The sequence below is a fragment of the Eubalaena glacialis genome, chromosome 15 (genome assembly GCF_028564815.1).
Source record: "Eubalaena glacialis isolate mEubGla1 chromosome 15, mEubGla1.1.hap2.+ XY, whole genome shotgun sequence".
NCBI classification, from domain to species: Eukaryota; Metazoa; Chordata; class Mammalia; order Artiodactyla; family Balaenidae; genus Eubalaena; species Eubalaena glacialis.
The window spans coordinates 28090629-28109004 of record NC_083730.1 but is presented as its reverse complement, the minus strand read 5'-3'; positions in this window follow the sequence as shown (position 1 = coordinate 28109004).

The window sequence follows — 18376 nt, the reverse complement described above, 5'->3', positions numbered from 1 at the left end:
TGTCTTCCACTATGAAAGCTTATCTGGGCCAGGCCCCCGGTGCAGTCCTGGCTGCTGACCCCATCCCCATCCCAGGCTCTTTGGTGTGAGGACCCTGCACGTGTTTGACTTGGGAAAAGGTGCTCCGGGCATGATTTGCAGACCTACCTTCCATCCCAGGCAGAGCGAGGTCTGTGTCAGCCACGTCCAACCTAGGCTTACCATGAGGCCCTGAACATGGACGTATACTTCTGCACTCTGATAAAGCTGACACAAAGGGCAGACAGGATAATTATTGGGACCCCAAACTTCTGCTTAAAGGAGGGGCCTGTTGATCCCATTGACCACTGGCACATGTGCACAAATGCATGCTTGCACACACATGCTCTCTCACACACACAAAACGAACTCATTGCCCCAGTCTCCTTCCCCTTTAACTACATCCCCCTGCTGCTGAATCAATTCTCCTAAAGCTTGCCTTTGGTCGTGTCACTCTCCAGTTCAAAAACCATCAGTTACACCTCAGTACAGCCAAATTTTATCAGCCAGGATTCTGGATTGCAAGCAACAGAAACTAACACTGGCTAGTTTAAGTAGAAAAATTATTTATTTAAAAGTTAATGGGGGGAAGAGGGGTTTCAGCATTTTCCAGAGGGCTAAGAACCATGCTTAGGGGCTGCACCCTGGAAAGATGCCTGAGGTCATGTGGTTGGGTAAGGACCCCGCTGCCACCGATGCTGGACCAGAATGGACTCTGCTGCCTTGTGCCAATTCAGAGTCTGGGGCTTGTGCATCTGATTGGTCGAGCCTAAGTGGTGTGCCTACACCTTGCTGGGAAGGAGGCTGGGAAAGTGAGGATTTGGCATTTTCACCTCTTACCCTGGGACCTGTGCTCTCCTCAAACTTTAGAAGGGCATTCAGATGTTGGGTTGCCAAAAAAAGAATAACAAATATCGCCAGCACTAATAGAATTCCATGGCATTGGAGGTCCTGTAATCTGACCCAACCTCCCCCTTAGGAAACCCACACTGCAATTAAACTGAAGAAGTTCTGTTTTCTAAACATGCCTGGTGCTTTCCTTGTGCAAGCCCGAGTCCACTCTGACATTGGAGCTAGAGTGTGCATCTCCGTACCAGCCAGCTCTTGCGACACAACCACCACAGAAATCTCAGTGGCATAAGCATTATTTCTCACATGTCTGGGGCTCAGCTGGGGTGACATCTACACCGGGCTTAACTGCTCTGCATCCAGCTACAGGACCAGCTGGTTGTGGCTAGGGCAGGCCTGCGCTAATGGGTTCAGCTGCCCAGAGAAAGTTCTTCTCATGGCCATGGTCGAAGGGCAAGGAGGGCCACCCTGACAAGGCAAGCACTTTCATCAATCTGCTAACAACCTCAACCAAGCAAAGCAATGCACATGTCTGAGCCCAGTGTCAAGGGATGTAAACGTACATAGCAAAGGGTGTGGACACGGTGAGGGGTGAGAACGAGGGCAAAAACTCATCTTCCCCAATGACTTCTCTCTTCCACCAGACACAGCTCCTTCCCAGGAGGTCCTGTGTATCCCCAGTGCCTAGCAGAGTGTGAGTGTGACTCAAGCAATGATGAGTGAATGAGTGAATTACAGGTATGTGTGTTGGGGGTGGGTACAGAGCATATACAAGTGCAAAGAACAGGAGTGCTCGTCCTGGCAGCTCTGGCTCCCTCCCGTGGCTCCCTACCCACCTCGTGTCCCTAATTTCTCATTCAAGGGACCAGCTGGTCTGGTATCTCAAAATGTACCACCTCTTATTCTGGGAGCAGGACAGGTGATGCAGTGATGTGGGATTGGCGGTTTTCCTATTTCACTGAAATGTTAGTTCTCACAGACATTTTAGGCAAACCCTGTCCCTGTTCCTGCTACCTGGTGTATCAGGAAAGCACACCTTCAACCACTTCTGTCCCCTTCCCTCCTATCCACTCAGCTCAGAGCAGCCCAAGGGATTTTACTTAAAAATAAATCAGATCATGTCACTCCCCAGTGTATATGTTCCAAAGGCTTCTCATGCCCTTAGAATAGAGACCTGATTCCTCCTCAAGGCCCGTAGGCTCTCGTCTCCTCACCCCTCCCTATGCCCCCCCCATTCTCCAGCCATGCTGGCTCCAACCCCCCACCCCCATTTCCACCCACTCCTCTTCCTGTCCCAATCAAAAAAGTGCATGCACATACACACCCATTGTCAAGGACAAAAACCCTTAGAGCACGTCTTTGCAGTCGACCCCTCCTCTCTGTCCCCTGTGCCACCTTCTTAGTCCCCACCTTCCTCCTCTCTCACTGGGACCAGGTCCCCTAGCTGGATGCCCAGCAAATCTCCGTCCTCCTCACTGCACTCCTGCCAGGTTGCTTTTCCAGAAAATTGATGCGGACACATTATTCCCTTGTTGCACCATCTCCTAGAAAACAAAGTACCCACTCCTTAGCTCCGCTAACTAGGCCCCCCAAATCTGGCACTGTCTACTACTCCAGCCCAGTCCCAGGCCCCTGCACCCTACCCCACCCCGCCTGACCACACTCACCAAACTCATTCTTTGTGATTTTCACAAGGTCGGGGACGGGGAGGAGGTGTGGAACAGCCTTCTATCCCTCTGACCTCCTCCCTCTCTTGGGGGCTGGAGGTCTGACCCCACCCCACCCCCACCCCACTGCAGGGTTGGGCCCCTTGGATAGTTAAGGCCAACTCTTCCTTGGGAAACTTTGTGGGTTTGCTCCCAGGACTCCTTCCAACTCAGCTCCCTGCCCCTCCTTTGGATGGACAGTTCCTAATCCCACCTCAGCTTCTGTCCCAGCAGTGCATCCCCACAACCCCCCACTGCCAAGGGTCCCTCACCCTGGCAGGCTGCCCTCTTCCACAGAAATCCCCTTTCAAATGACCTCTGGCTGACCTCTCTGCCGCACATCTCTTCCAGGACTCTATCGGAACTTTCCCCACTCGCTGGACCATGCTGCCCTGGGCCACTTTACCTTCCCCAGGCAAGAGTGGGGCTCCAGTGCCCTGCATTCCAGGTGCAGGGAATCCATGACATGCTCCCCAGGTGGTCCCATGGAAGCCCCTCTCACTAAGCCTGGGGTTAAGAGGTAGCATTGACCCCCACCCCACTCCTTTATCTTGAGAGGGGTGTCACCGGTCTCTACATTGGAAATCCTTCTCAAAAACCAACTATTCTATCAACTCTGCCACCTCTTTTATAATCTTCAGTCTGCATGAAGGGGCCAAGAACAGTTTAACTAGTTTTGAGCTAATTTGTCTAAAAATTGTGTACATGGTCCAGCACCTCCTAGGGAGGTGGCATCCATTGTTGGTTGGTGCCTCGGTTGAAACTTCCGATTTGGTGACTTTGTCACACTTGCTGATCTCTCTCCTCCACCGGGCAATCCCATACTCAGGGCAGAGCTGGTGTCTCAGCCTTCTGTGTCTCTGCTGAGAAAGTGTCATCCTTGACACCTCACTTCCCCTCCCCCACCCCCATCCAATACATCTCTGAACCTGTTCCATGGTCTGCTTACTCTGTTTATCTCCTCAGGAGCTCTCAACTCCACCCCTTTGCTCTACCCTAGTCCTCATCACCATCAGTAGCCTCCTAACTGGTCCCCAGCAATTCCACACTCCACATCACAGAAGGGAAAATTTTCTTTTTTTCCTTTGTTTAAAAATATTTTTTAATTGAAATATAGTCATACATATTATGTTTGTTTCAGGTGTACTATATAGTGATTTCACATTTGCAGACATTTTGAAGTGATCACCATGATAAGTCTAATAACAATGTGTCCCCATACAAAGTTATTATAATATTATTGACCATATTTCTTATGCTGTATATTACATCCCCATAACTTATTTGTTATAAAACTGGAGGTTTGTCCCTATTAATCCCCTTCACCTATTTTACCCATCTCCCCACCCCCTCCCTTCTGGCAACCACCTGTTTGTTCTCCGTATCTATGAGTCTGTTTTCATTTTGTTTTGTTTGTTTGTTTTATTTTTTAGATTCCACATGTTAGTGAGATCATGCAGTATTTATCTTTCTCTGACTGACATTTCACTTAGCATAATACCCTCTAGATCCATTCATGTTGTCACAAATGGCAAGATTTTATTTTTTATGACTGAGTAGTATTCCATTATTTATCTATATCTATAATCTTCTTTATCCATTCATCTATCAATGGACATTTAGATTGCTTCCATATCTAAGCTATTGTAAATAACGCTGCAATAAATATTGGGGTGCATATAAATTTTTGAATTAGTGTTTTTGTCTTCTTCTGGTAAATACTCAGAACATATGGCAGTTCTAGTGTTCATTTTTTTGAGAAAACCCCATACTGTTTTCCATAGTGGCTGCACCAATTTCAATTCTTACCAACAGCACACGAGGATTCTCTTTTCTCCACAACCTCGCCAACACTTGTTATTTGTTGTTTTTTCTTTATGATAGCTATCCTGACAGATATGAATGGTATCTCATTGTGGTTTTTGATTTGCATTTACCTGATGATTAGTGACGTTGAGCATCTTTTAATGTGTCTGTTGGCCATCTGTATTTCTTCTTTGGGAAAATATCTATTCAGGTCCTGAGGCAATTTTTTAATCTGGTTGTTCATTTTTTGTTGTTAAATTATAAGAGTTCTTTGTATACTTTGAGTATTAACTGCTTATCAGGTATCTTCTTTTATTCAGTAGGCTGCCTTTTCATTTTGTTGATAGTGTCCGTTGTGCAAAAGCTTTTTAGTTTGATGTAGTCCCATCAAGCACAATTGTTTAAAGTTGTGCTTTTGTTCCCCTTGCCTGAGGAGACAGATCCAAAAAATTTTGCTAAGATTGATATCAAAGAGCATACTAACTGTTTTCTTCTAGAAGTTTTATGGTTTCAGGTACCTACATATAAGTCATTAATGCCTTTTGAGTTTATTTTTATTCATGGTGTGAGAAAGAAGTCCAGTTTGATTCTTTTGCATATAGCTGTCCTATTTCCTAACACCGTTTATTGAAGAGGCTGTCTTTTCCCCACTGCATATTCTTGCCTCCTTTGTCAAATTAATTGATCATATAACTGTGGGTTTATTTCTGGGATTTCTATTCTGCTTCATTTATCTATGTGTCTGGTTTTGTGTCACTACTATACTTTTTGATTACTACGATTTGTATACATAAGCCTAATACCTACAGCTTTGTCCTTCATTCTCAAAATTGTTTTGGCTATTCAGGGTCTTTTGTGGTTCCATACAAATTTTAGAGTTATTTGTTCTAGTTCAGTGAAAAATGCTACAGTTATTTGGATAGAGATTGCATTGATCTGTAGATTGCCTTGAATCTGTAGATTGCCTTGAATAGTATGGTCATTTTAACAATATTAATTCTTCCAATCCATGAGCACAGTGTATCTTTCCATTTGTTTGTCTCATCTTCAATTTCTTTCATCAATGTCTTATAGTTTTCTGAGTACATGTCTTTTACCTTTTTGGTTAGATTTATTCCTAGGTATTTTATTCTTTTTGATGCAATTGTAGATGGGATTGTCTTCTTAACTTCTCTTTTTGATAGTTCATTTTTAGTGTATAGAAATGCAAAAGATCTGTGTATTAACTTTGTATCCTGCAATGTTGTTGAATTCATTTACTAGTTCTAATAGTTTTTTGGGGTCGTCTTTATGACTTTCGATATATAGTATCATGTCATCTGTAAACAGTGACAGTTTTACTTCTTTTCTAATTTGGATTCCTTTTATTTCTTTTTCTTGTCTGACTGCTGTGGCTAGGGCTTCCAATACTAAATTGTCAGTTGAATAAAACTGACAAGAGTGGTTCCTGATCTTAGAAGAAATGCTTTCAGATTTTGACCATTGAGTATGATGCTGGCCATAGGTTTGTAATCTATGGCCTTTATTATGTTGAAGTATGTTCCCTCTACATCCATTTTGTTGAGGGTTTTTATCATAAATGGGTGTTGAATTTTGTCAAAGCTTTTCCTGCAACTATTGAGATGATCATGTGATTTTTAGTCTTTAATTTGTTAATATGGTGTATCACATTGATTGAATTACAGATACTGAACCATCCTTGCATACCACTTGATCATGGTGTATGATCCTTTTCATGTACTGTTGAATTTGTTTTGCTAATATTTTGTTGAGGATTTTTACATCTATGTTCATCACTGATATTGGTCTGTAATTTTCTATTTTTTGTGATATCTTTGTCTGGTTTGGACATCAAGATGATGCTGGCCTCAGAGAATGAGTTCAGAAGTGTTTCTTCCTCTGCAACTTTTTGGAATAGTTTGAGAAGGATAGGTGTTAACTCTCTTCTAAATGTTTGGTAGAATGCACCTGTGAAGCCATCTGGTCCTGGACTTTTGTTTGTTGGAAGTTTTGTTTTGTTTTGTTTTGTTTTTTACTGATTCAATTTCATTAGGTGTAATTGGTCTGTTCATAATTTCTATTTCTTCCTGTTTCAGTCTTGGGAGATTGTACATTTATAGGAATTTGTCCATTTCTTCTAGGTTGTTCATTTTATTGGCATATAATTGTTTGTAGTTACCTCTTATGATCCTTTGTATTTCTGTGGTGTCAGGTGTAACTTCTCCTTTTTCATTTCTACTTTTATTGATTTAGGCCCGCTCTCTTTTTTTCTTGATGAGTCTGGCTAAATGTTCATTCATTTGGCTTATCTTTTCAGAGAACCAGCCCTTAGTTTCATTGATCTTTTTTATGGTTTGTGTTATTTTTTTGGTCTTCATTTCATTAATTTCTGCTCTGATCTTTATGATTTCTTTCTTTCTACTAAGTTTGGGTTTTGTTTGTTCTTTTTCTAATTCCGTTAGGTGTAAGGTTAGGTTCTTTGAGATTTTTCTTGTTTCCTGAGGTAGGCTTGTATTCCTATAAACTTCCCTCTTAGAACTTCCCTTTTGCTGCATCCCATAAATTTTGGATCATTGTGTTTTCATTTTCATTTGTCTCCAGGTATTTTCTGATTTCTTATTTGCTTTCTTCAGTGATCCATTGGTTATTTAGTAGCATATTTTTATCCTCCATGTTTTTGTGGTTTTTGCTTTTTTTTTCCCCTTGTAATTGATTCCTAGTCTCATAGTGTTGTGGTTGGACAAGATGCCTGATATGATTTCAATATTCTTTCATTTACTGAGATTTGTTTTGTGGCCTAGCATGCAACCTATCTTGGAGAATGTTCCATGTGCACTTGAAAAGAACATGTATCCTGTTGCTTTTGGATGGAATGGTCTATATATATCTATCACATCCATCTGGTTTAAGGTGTTATTTAAGGCCAGTGTTTCCTTATCAATTTTCTGTCTGGGTGATCTGTCCATTGATGTAAGTGGGGTGTTAAAGTCCCCTATATTATTGTAGTACTGTCAGTTTCTCCCTTTATGTCTATTAATATTTGCTTCATGTATTTAGGTGCTCCTATGTTGGGTGCATATATATTTACAATTGATTGATCCCTTGATCATTATGTAATATCCTTCTTTGTCTCTTGCTACAGTCTTTGTTTTAAAGTCTATTTTGTCTGATATAAGTATTGTTACCCGGCTTTCTTTTCATTTCCATTTGCATAGAATACCTTTTCCATCCCCTCACTTGCAATCTATGTGTGTCTTTAGATCTGAAGTGAGTCTCTTGTAAGCAGCATATATACATATATATATATGTAAGATTGTTTTGTATCCGTTCAGCCACTCTATGTCTTTCGATTGGAGCATTTAGTCCATTTACATTTAAACTAATTATTAATAAATATGTACTTATTGCTATTTTGTTAATTGTTCGGGGGTTGTTTTTACAGTTCTTTTTTTCCTTCTTATTTTGTTCTTTTCCCTTGTAATTTGATGACTATCTTTATTGTTATGTTTGGATACCTTTCTCTTTTTTGTGTATCTATTTTAGGTTTTTAGTTTGCGGTTACCATAGTTTGCGGCTCATATATAACAACATAGTTAGCTAGCTAGCTAGCTAGATAATAGAGATAGGTATAAATATAGATCATCTATATATATATATAATTATTTTCAGTTAATGACTTCTTAAGTTTGAACACATTCTAACAACCCTACTTTTACTCCCCCCCCCATGTTTAATTATTTTGATGTCATGTTTTACTTCTTTTTGTTTTGTGTATATATACCTTAACTACTTATTGTGGATATAGATTATTCTACTACTTTTGTCTTTTAATCTTCCTACTAGCTTTATAAGTGATTGATTTACTATATTTACTGTATGTTTGCTTTTACCAATGAGACTTTTCCTTTCATAATTTTCATATTTCTTGTTGTGGCCTTTTTTTTTCTGCTTAAAGAAGTCTCTTTAACATTTCTTGTAAGACTGGTTTAGTGGTACTGAACTCTTAGCTTTTGCTCATCTATAGAACTCTTCATCTCTCCTTCAAAACTAAATAAAAGCCTTGCTAGGTATTCTTTTTTTAAATTTTTTATTATTTTTTATTTTTTTTTTAACATCTTTATTAGAGTATAATTGCTCTACAATGGTGTGTTAGTTTCTGCTTTATAACAAAGTGAATCAGCTATACATAAACACATATCCCCATATCTCCTCCCTCTTGTGTCTCCCTCCCACCCTCCCTATCCCACCCCTCTAGGTGGACACAAAGCACCGAGCTGATCTCCCTGTGCTATGTGGCTCCTTCCCACTAGCTATCCATTTTACATTTGGTAGTGTATATATATCCATGCCACTCTCTCACTTTGTCCCAGCTTCCCCTTCCCCTTCCCCATGTCCTCAAGTCCATTCTCTACATCTGCGTCTTTATTCCTGTCCTGCCCCTAGGTTCTTCAAAACCATTTTTTTTCTTTTTCTTTTTTAGATTCCATATATATGTGTTAGCATACAGTATTTGTTTTTCTCTTTCTGACTTACTTCACTCTGTATGACAGTCTCTAGGTCCATCCACCTCACTACAAATAACTCAGTTTCATCTCTTTTTATGGCTGAGTAATATTCCATTGTATATATGTGCCACATCTTCTTTATGCATTCATTTGTCGATGGACACTTAGGTTGCTCCCATGTCCTGGCTATTGTAAAGAGAGCTGCAGTGAACATTGTGGTACATGACTCCTTTTGAATTATGGTTTTCTCAGGGTATATGCCCAGTAGTGGGATTGCTGGGTCATATGGTAGTTCTATTTTTAGTTTTTCAAGGAACATCCATACTGTTCTCCATAGTGGCTGTATCCATTTACATTCCCACCAGCAGTGCAAGAGGGTTCCCTTTTCTCCACACCCTCTCCAGCATTTATTATTTGGAGATTTTTTGATGATGGCCATTCTGACTGGTGTGAGGTGATATCTCACTGTAGTTTTGATTTGCATTTCTCTAATGATTAGTGGCGTTGAGCATCCTTTCATGTGTTTGTTGGCAATCTTCTTTGGAGAAAAGTCTGTTTAGGTCTTCTACCCATTTTTGGATTGGGTCGTTTGTTTTTTTGATATTGAGCTGCATGAGCTGCTTGTATATTTTGGAGATTAATCCTTTGTCAGTTGCTTCATTTGCAAATATTTTCTCCCATTCTGAGGGTTGTCTTTTTGTCTTGTTTATGGTTTCCTTTGCTGTGCAAAAGCTTTTAAGTTTCATTAGGTCCCATTTGTTTATTTTTGTTTTTATTTCCATTTCTAGGTAGAGTATTATTGGTTGTAGGTTTTTTTCCTTTCATAGCTTTGAATATATCATGCCACTTTTTTAGGTCTGCAAAGTTTCTGTTGAAAAGTCAACTGATAGTCTTATGGGGGTTCCCTTGTACATAGCTAGTTGCTTTTCTCTTGCTGCTTTTAAGAGTCTCTCTTTATCTTTAATTTTTGCCATTTTAATTATAATGTATCTTGATGTGGACCTCTTTAGATTCATCTTGTTTGGGACTCTCTGTGCTTCCTGGAACTGAATGTCTGTTTTCTTTCACAGCTTATGGAAGTGTTCAGTTATTATTTCTTGAAGTAAGTTATCTATCACTAGCTCTCTTCTCCTTCTGCGACCCCCTATGATGTAAATATTATCATGCTTGATGTTGTCTCAGAGGTCTCTTAAACTACCCTCATATTTTAAAAATTCCTTTTCTTTTTTCTGTTCAGCTTGGGTGATTTCCACTGCTCGGTCTTCCAGGTCACTGATCCATTTCTCTGTATCATCTAATGTACTGTTGATTCCTTCTAGTGCATTTTTATTTCAGTTATTGTATTCTTCAGTTCTGTTTGGTTCTTCTTTATATTTTCTAAAAGTCTGTTAAAATTTTCACTGTGTTTATCCATTCTTCTCCCAAGTTCATTGAACATTTTTTGTTTTTACTTGAAACGCTTTATCAGATATATTGCTTATCTCCACTTTTCTAAGTTCTTCTGTGGTTTTATCTTGTTAATTTATTGGGAACATATTCCTTTGTCTCCTCATTGTGCCTAATTCTCTGTGATTATTTCTATTTATTAAATAGGTCAGTTATGTTTCCCAATCTTGGAGAAGTAGCTTTATATAGGAGATGTCCTATGAGGCCCAGCAGCATGCTCCCCTCTGGTCACCAGAGCTATATGCTCCAGGGACACCTCCTATGTGGGTTGTGTGGGCGCTTCTTTGTGGTGGGGTCAACTACTGTGAGCATGCTGGTAGGCTGGGCTGGACTCTGGTCCAGTTGGCTGCCAGGCCCTGCCTTGCATGGTGGCTACCAGCCCACTGATGGGGAAGGCCAGGTCCTGGGGCAGCTGGCTGAATGACCCGGGAACATCTTGGGGTTATTGCCAGCCCCCTAGTGGATGGGGCCTTGTCCTGCTGGTGGGTGGGTAAGCTCCCAGCACTTATAGGCTAGGTAGAGCACTCCAAAATGGCACTTGCGAGCCAGAATGTTTTAGCAGAAGGACAAACTCACAAAAATGGCTGCTGCTATCATTCCCATCCCCAGGGGGAGTCCAATTGCCTCCTGCCTCTCCAAGAGGCTCTCTAAGATCAAGAAGTAGGTCTGCCCCAGGTTCCTTTCAAATTACTGCCTCTGTGCTGGGACTCAGATTGTGTGAGATTTTGTGTGCACCCTTTAAGAGTGGAGTCTCTGTTTCCTACAGTCCTCTGGCTCTCCCCTATGCAAGCCTCAGTGGCCCTCAAAGCCAGCCATTTTGGGGGTTTGTTTTCCCAGTGCAGGATTGGGCTGGGAGCCCATTGTGGGACTTGGACCCCTCACTCCTTGAGGAGAACCTCAGCAATTGTGATTATCTTCCCCTTATTTGTGGGTCACCTACCCAGGGATGTAGGTATTGAGTATACCTCATCTCTGCCCCTCCTACCCATGTCACTGTTCCTTTTTATATCTTTAGTTATGGAAAATCTTTTCTGCCAGTCTTTAGGTCATACTCATAGATAGTTGCTCTGTAATTAGTTGTAATTTTGGTGTGCCCATGGGAGGAGGTGAGCTCAGGGTCTTCCTACTTGCCACCTTGTCCTCACCTCTCAGGAATTTTTTCAGTGTAAATCTGACTATGTCCTCTTCCTCAAAATCCTTCAAGGGCTACTTGATTCTCTTAGAATCAAAATCAGAATCATTAACATGACCCACCTCTTCCCCACAGAGTCTTGCCTCCATCCAGCCCTCCAGACTTATCTCCTGCCATGTACCCCCTCCCTACCCTTGCAAAATCCTTCCTCCAAGGTCCCAAGCTCTCTCCCCATCCAGGTCCCTCTACTTGGACTTACTTCCCACACAACTCCACCCTTACCTTTCACCTGGTTAACCCTTCCTCACTCTCCAGCTCTCATCTCAATTGTCCCTTCTCCAGCAGAGTGCTCTTTGTGCTCAACCCCAGGTCAGGGAGATTTGTCCAGCATCTTGCAGCACCACATACTCGTTTGAAGCACTGTCTATAATTAAACTTTGAACTGTGGAATTTTTTTATTACCTCTATTGCTCTGGCCAGACTCTATGTCCTGTAAATGCAGAGATGGCATGTGTGTTTGCTCACCTTTGTATTCCCAAATCCTCAAGTCGCCTGGCCCAAAGTAGGGGCTCAAGAAATGCTTGTTGAATGAATGAATGAAGTGACAAATAGTATGCATCTATTTATTAAATAAATGAACTACATTCAACTTCTTTCCCCAGTTCATTGGTTCATTCATTCATTTATTCAAAAATATATATTGAAGTCCTATTTCCCTGACGCTCAGCTCTTTTTCTTCCTATAATAGACAGTGTCCAGGTCTCAGGAATAACCTTCAAACAGTATCCTTAGGTTCCATAGTTGCTTGTTTGAGTGTTTGGCATTTTACAATGGTAATAAGGAAAGTTTAAATATCTTCCAGCTGGCATGGAAGTTCTTGTTAGGGGGAAGGTAAAAGGCGAGCTGAGATCTAGGCTCTGCAGGAAACCAAGCACACAGAGAATGTTTAAACAGCTCCAAAGAGAAATAGCAGAAATGTGTTCTCCATTGAGAGGGAGTTGGGGAGTAAGAACAGGAGGCCAAAGAAGGGGGAGGAGAGGAGGAGCCAGATAGATGGACTGAGGCTGGGGCCACATGAAGTATCCCCATCGGGAGGTTGGCCAGTGGGTTAGCCAGAGGACACCCAACATTACATTTGAGATTGCTTGTTTGGAATGTTTTCCATCCCTTTCCCATCTCTTCCCACATCACTCTGGAATGCATTATATGATCACTGATGTCAAGGAAAAGTCTGCATCTAATCTAGGTGGTTAAGGGATATAAAACAGAAACATGCTCAAAAGCTCAAAAGTCTGAAGGCCGAGGGATCATGAAAACGTTAGCCCCTGGGAGCTTGCAGAAATCATAGGAAAGGCTTTGGACTTACCAAAATGCAGATTTGTGGAATCCAAGCAATTTTATCTACATCTCATAAGGCAGGCCAGACCCAGCCAGGCAGTTTGTGCATGAATATTTTATTTATTTATTTAATATAATCCTATTTTAAACACACTAATGGATATTGGCATTGAAAGAACTTTTTTTTTTTTTTTAAATAAGAGGGTAATTAGTGTTCAGATTCCTTTGCTGTGACTCCGGACCTTGACAGAGCTAGTTTGCTTAGAGAGAGACAAGTCTATGTAGCTAATGGGTCTGTTTCCAGGTGTGAGCACATCTCAGATCCCACCTGCCCTAGCCCTCCAGCCCTCAGGGACCCTCCTTCCTTAGTGGAAGCCTGCGGTCCTCCATGTCCTCCTGCTCCCTGTATACTGTCAATTCAGCACTCCACCCAACTTAGTCTAGATCTGGTTTCTGAGCCCTTCCTGTGAGCCCCTATGCTTACATTGCCACCCTTGCCAGACACAGACAGGCCAGCGCTGCCCAAAGATGGGCCCCAAGTGGCCATGCCTTCTTCACAAGAGCTGGGAGCCTCCCCACATTAGGCTGTGCTGCATCAGCCTAGTCCAGCCTCATCCCCAGACACACACACGGCCACAGCCAGAGAGTCTTTGCTAAATGAACCATTTGACTGGTTTTGCTGGATGGAAATTGAGGGCTTTTCAAACACTGTGACAGATACAAATTACCCTGATTATGTTCTTAGGCATAAGTCACAGTCACCACTTCAGGATCACTCAAGGACAGCCACATACATACAAGCTAGAATTATGCTGCAGGAGTTTGTATAAACCCCTGCTCCTCAACAAAATTTGCATGAAAATAAGATAACGGGCTGCAGCCCCATCTCCCCAACGCTTTGGAATGGCACAGAGTGTTTCTCTCCAGGGCAAACAGAGGGAGCAAATCAATCAGAGGAAGGGAGGGAGTTTTTTTAAAGCAATGTTCCAGCTCCACACCCAGATCGAGTTTCTCTACACCCCAGCAAACAACATCTCAGTCTCCCTTTTCTTCTCCAATGGGAAAGGCTCTACAGAACACAGTGCCATGTGATGCGGCTCTTGAGAGAGGAAAGCAAGGGAGGGATGGCCCTGAAGAGCACATGGATGTCACGTCCGCGTGGCCACTTTGTCTTCACACACAGGGGGTCACTTAGGGATGAGTCGGTGCTACCAGCCCCTCGGAGGTACTCCACTGGCTGCCTACACATGCGCTCCTGGAAACTGCCATCAAGCCTGGCTGAAAGCACGTGCAGGCGCAGGGCAGGGAGCACGCGGCTGCAGGGCCGAGGTTTCCGCAGCTCCCCTGTGGTCCGCCATCACCTGTCCTGACTTCATTTGGGGAGCAAGGTGGCGGGGGTTTTTGAGTCCACACTGTAGCACTGAACAGTTGTACCCTCGTTGAGTTAAAGTGTTAGTTTAAAAAATACATATACATTTACATATATTTCACAGTTCAAACAATACGGCTTTGAAGAAGAGTTATGGCTTTCTGAAGGGAGGTCAGTTGGGTCCAGAAAGGGAATTTGCAGGCCACCAAGACCCTGCTGCACCCCTAAAACATGTGTGCAGAGCGTGGAAGCCTCAGGGAGGACCAGCTGTCCCCCAAACCTTGGGAAGGGGGACTGGCTTAGAAGCCTGCCACAGTGGGGGCCGAGGGTCCTGCCGGAGAAGGTGCAGGAGGGCTGACAGGAGCTGTCACCTGGGATCCCAGCAGCCTCCCCGCAAACGGCCACAGCACCAGGGGGCTGCGTCACTGTGTCTGCTGCCAACGCCCTCCACACTCCTGCTTTGCCGCGGCCTTGGGTGACCCTCCGCCAAGGGCAGCTGCCACCCTCCCCCCACCAGGTACAGCCCCCATGCTTGGGGCCCGGAGGGGAACGGAGCCCCAAAAGGCCCCTCCTCACCGACGTTGGGCAAGGCATGAGGCCAGGGGTAAAGCCCAGGCCTGAACCACACTGCAGTCAGCCTAACAACCCAGAGGGAAGAAAACACAAGGGCTTCAGGGGTGAGAGCAAGACATGGCTGCCTCCCCCTGCCCCTTGGGGAGCTTGGGCACCCAACCGGAGCTCACCACCATTCCATGTGACCCGGGGCACGCCTCTGTCACCTTCCTGGGCCTCAATCCAGTCGGGATGCCACCACCTGCCTTACCCTCCTCCTAGGAACACAGCGAGGGCTGGTGAGAAATTGGATGATGAAGATGTGTAGAAAGTAGAAGTGTTCACTTTCATAAGAATATGAAAAAAATAGTCATATTCTTAAATTCACAAATAAATCCAGGCCGAGTCATTGCAGAGCCTGCCCTGGCCCCGGCTGAGATCCCCATCCGCCTCCCACGTGCAATAGAGACACCACAGGTGGAAGCAGAGGTGCAGTAAGAAGACACCCCGGCCACCACAACCAGCCTCGCTGCACGTCCCCTTTAAGACGGGAAGGTAGAAGGGGTGCCCTTCTCCCTCCTTCTGGGGGGAGGCAGCAAATGTCAGAGGGAAACTAAGTCTAAAAGAGTGAGTTTACCCATCTCATGAATCCTATATTATCAGATAACGAACTAGTTCACCTACCTGAACTTCAAGATAACTAAGGGCTAATCCTTTAAGCACCAAGATGTCTATGAATGTGTTTTAAGTGTTTGGGGATGGAAATAATTCCAAGTGGATAAAACGCTTCTCTGCCTGCTTAAACACAGTCTACCGAACGTTGTTTGAGCGTTTTCGTACCTCTACGTGGTTGTGGATACCACAGGATGGGCTGCTCTGAGGGGTCATTTGTTGCCCTTGGGGTTATTACTACATATTGGCCCCTCCACTAAACTACTTGCCCCTCCACTAAATAGCCTCAGATCACTTGGTATTTTCTGAGATGTATAGATTTGGTCTTTTTAATGCCATTATTATTAGTCTATTAGCTGCCACTTCTTGCTAAATCTAGCACCTGTTATCATTCTCTTAATTTGCTTTATTATTAGAAACCAGAATCAAGTTCACTAGATTTGAATTTAAAATTAAAGTGAATGCCATGAGGGATTTGCTGTTAGCAAAATATTTGGTCTTTGATACAGAGCTTTATAGCAGCTACTTTGGGGGCTTAAAATTAATTTTCCTTTACTGAGTCCACAGCTGCCTGGGGCTGAGTGAACTTTCTGGGTAAGTGGCCCTGGGAAGTGAGGTGTGCTTTGACCTTGTTTCAATAACACAGTAACTATTTCCTCCCTTAACAAATTTTTGCGGCTGAATGAGGAATTGTGAGCTGCCATGGGGATAAAGTGCTCGCTGGGACCACACTGCTGGGGGCATCTTCAGAGGGAAGGGGCAGGGGACTTGCCTCCAGTTGGAGACAGAAGAGATTGAGGCAGGATCCAGGCACTAGCTCGCTGGTTGCAACTGGAGCCTTTTCCAGCGGAAGGTGGGAAAAGAAGGAGGAACATAATGCAGGTGTGAACCCTGGGTCACATCAGCCCATTTCTGTGAGATGTTTCCTCATCACCACCTTCCTTTTTTGTTTTCCATGGGCATGGTAGGCAGAGCGCCTGGTCCAGCTTTGTGTTAAAGAGAGCATTGTTGTGCTCTGATCTTACCCCAACATCAGTTACAGGGTGACCCTCAGCTGGTCACAGGCTGGTTCCAAGCTCCAGAGACCCAACCCCTTAGCTCTGATCCCAAAACGCATCCTGATCCTGGGCACAGATGAATTCTTAATTCAGGTACACTCTGAGCCTACTAACCCTGGGAGAAGAAACCTACATAACTTTGCTTTAAAAAGATTTCATAATGTTTATTTAAATGTTGAAAATGTTCAGAAAAAGAGCTGTTTGGTACCTTTCAGAAATCTCAAGCGTGAATCGATGCTCCCAACCCCTAACCAGGAAACAAATGCAGCAGAGCAGGGCTGAGCTTATTACAATATCATATAGAGCAGGGCTCCTCAACGCGTAGTCCCAGGACCAGCCTCAGCACCGCTTAGGAACCAGAGAGGAAGCTCCACGCCAGGCTCACCAAATCAGACTCCAGGGAGGGGCCCAAGAACCAATGAGCTCTCCAAGTGATTCTGACACAGGAGCTGCTGACCTAGAACAACAGTTCTCAACCTCGGCTGCATAGTAGAATTATTTGAAGAGTCAGAAAAGCCCTCATACTCAGATCACACCTCAGACCAACTGGGTCAGAACTTCTGGGGGCAAAGTTCAGGCACGAGTGGTTCTTAAAGCTCTTCAGATGACCCCGATGTGCCGCTAAGGCAGAGACCTTCCGCCTCAGGACAATGAGCCTCAACCACTGTGCAACAGAGTCACTCAAGGAGATTTTTAAAAATAAGAATATGGGGTCCCATCCCCAGGCCAAGTGAATCAGATTCTCTGGGAAGATGAGGATCTGGCATGGGGGTGGTTTTATAAAGATCCCCAGGTGAATCCAATGTGCATATAAGGTTGAGAACTATAATTCTAGAGGAAATAAAACTTTTACCTCAAAGCTGAGCAAGTCATTTAGTTGAAAAAAATGTTACTTGGTTGCCAAGGGAACCATCCCCCTACTGGAAAGAGAGACAGTCACTGATTTCTGGCTTTTGTGCCAAGAGCTAAGTCACGGTAATATATGTATGTATGTATGTATGTATGTATGTATGTTTGTCTCTCTCTCTCTCTAGTGAAAAAAAGAAGGTTCACTGAAGAGACCATGCAGGGGAAATATCTAAACACTTATAGAAGCTGTGCTGTTGCCTCTTAGGACACTGGCTGGCCAGCACAGCTGAGCCAAGCTAGCAAAGCAAGACCAGGACTGTTCTGACCCTCAGCAAAGGATGCTGAGGTTGCCAGAAGCTAGGGACCAACCAAGGGCCCAGGACAACTGCTCCAGGCAAAAATCAGAATCCTATTATAGGGACACTAAAAACAGTTCATGTCATTTGAGAACAGCTTATATCTAAATGATTCTATATGAAATAAGCCAGTCGCAAAAAGTCAGATACTGTACAATTCCATTTATACGAGGTCCCTAGAGTGGTCAAATTCAAAGAAACAGAAAGCAGAGTGGTGGTTGCCAGGAGCTGGGAGGAGGGGAAATGGGGAATTGCCCTTTAATGGGTATAGAGTTTGAGTTTTGCAACTAAAAAAGAACTCGAGATTGGCTACACAACTTAACACTACTGAACTGTACACTTAAAAATGGCTAGGATGGTAAATCTCATGTATATTTTACCACAGTTGAAAAATAGAAAAAAAATCTCTGATAGTGTCAAGGCCAAAACAGATTTCATAAATGTTATAGATTCCTGAGCAGTTAATTTTTGTTGCTAATTTAATAGTGGACTATATTTTATATTCATATTTCCAGAACTCGCTGAAGTTGTGTGCCAGATTCTTGGTTTTGCTCTTTTATCACTTAAGGCTCCAGTCTGAATATCAAGCCAGACATCACCACTCACGTGGCAGTAGCCACTGACCCACAAGCAGTGCAGAGCCCAGTTCTCCAGCGGACATGGGCTCCAAGACCACCCACCGGGAGATGTCACAGTGCTGATTGCTCAGAATCACCACCC